Source organism: Leptonychotes weddellii, unplaced genomic scaffold, assembly GCF_054177405.1.
Source record: "Leptonychotes weddellii isolate Sample4059 unplaced genomic scaffold, ASM5417740v2 HiC_scaffold_18171, whole genome shotgun sequence".
NCBI lineage: Eukaryota > Metazoa > Chordata > Mammalia > Carnivora > Phocidae > Leptonychotes > Leptonychotes weddellii.
This window is the reverse complement of record NW_027766139.1, coordinates 2,217-3,952: the sequence shown is the minus strand read 5'-3', so window position 1 is coordinate 3,952 and position 1,736 is coordinate 2,217. Positions and strand designations below refer to the sequence as shown.

The 1,736-nt window shown below is 35.1% G+C and overlaps 1 pseudogene; it reads right to left on the bottom strand.

Annotated features, from left to right (window-relative positions):
* Positions 1-689: 689 nt before the first annotated feature.
* On the bottom strand, positions 690-814 carry LOC115936833 (U2 spliceosomal RNA; annotated as a pseudogene).
* Between the last annotated feature and the right edge of the window lie 922 nt (positions 815-1,736).

Sequence of the window (1,736 nt, the reverse complement as noted above, 5' to 3'; positions counted from 1 at the left end):
GGGCTCCTGGCTCAGCGGGGAGCCTGCTTCTCCCTCTCCCTCTGCCTCTCTCCCTGCTCATGCTCTCTCTCTGTGTATCTCTGTGTCTCAAATGAATAAATAAAATCTTTAAAAAAAAAGAAAAAAGAAAAATGTTCATCTTTTTTTTTTTTTGAAAAATGTTCATCTTTTGCATACGTATTTGTATTTGTCCAAACATATACAAACCCTTTATCTCCCCGCCCTCTAGTTCTCCTGATATAATTTACTTACCATAAAATTCACACACTATAGTTGAACAGCTCAATTTATAGAGCTACATAACCACCACCACAATCGAGTCACATTTTTATTTTGTTTTCGTATATTGTTCTAGGAATTTTAACAGATTTGTTTAACTACCCCCAAAATCAGGATACAGAACAGTCTTCTTCACCCCAGAGGACTTCCTCCTGCCCTCTGTAGTTACACCTTCACCACACCTAGCCCCTGGCAACCACTGACCTATTCTCCACCTCTAGAATTTTGTCTTTTGTAAGATGTCATACAGTGGGTAGTCTTTTGTGTCTTTGCATAATGCTTTAGAGAGTCATCCAAGTTGTTGCATTTGATATTAGTCTATTTCTTTGTGCCGAGTGGCAATATGTTATATAGCTGGACCACAGTTTATCCATTTACTTTTTGATGGGCATTTGCATTGTTTCTGGGTTTTGGAGGGAAGAATTATGAATAGAGTTGCTATCCAATATCTTCTTTTATGTTTTAAAAAATATTTTTCATTTTGGAATAATCATGAACTTTACACTTGATCTTAGCCAAAAGGCCGAGAAGCGATAATAATCATGAACTTTAAAAAAAAAAGTTGGGAATACTATACAAATAACATTTTTCTAAACCATTTGAGAGCAGTTGATAATCTGATGTTACCCCTGAAAACTTAAGTATGTAATTTCTACACACAAGAACATTCTCCTACAAAATCACAGTACGATGGTCAAAATCAGGACGTCCATCCTGATACATCACTACTACCTCATCCTCAGAGTCATTCAAGTTTATTCAGTTGACCCAACAGTGAATTGTATAGCAAATGTATCCAGGTCATAATCACACGGAGTATTTAGCTATCATGTTTCTTGAGTCTCCGTCTGTCTGGAAGAGTTCCTCAGTCTTTCAGTGGCTTTCATAACCTTTACATTTTCAAAATTAACAGTCCAGTTCTTTTGTAGAATATCCTCCAGTTTAGTTTGTCTGATGTTTCCTCAAGATTAGATTAAGGTTATCGATTTTGAAAGTGATTGTATCCTTTAATTTCTGTTTGTCCTGTTACGACATTCACTTTGATCCCTTGATTAGGTGGTACATACCAGGTTTGATAAATACTTTGTGGGATGGTATTTGGAAACTATCTAGATATCCTGTTCTGTATCAAACATGCACACACTACATATAAAATAAATGTACATATTTAAATATACATATCATGTATCTATATTCTTATGATAACCTGTTTTATTTAATAAATTATAATTATCAATCCTACATCCTTCTGATGGCCCCATCATTCTTGGAGCATGTTCTTGCTTTCTGGAACTACAAAATGTCCCAGGATCATCTTGTTCTTTTTTGCGCCAAGTATGTTAATTGATATTGGGTATTGCTGCTCCCAGTCTTTCAATAGACAGAACTAGGGAAAATGTGTACGTATATGCACATATACGTTCACACGTTTTTAAAAGATTTATTTATTTATTTTA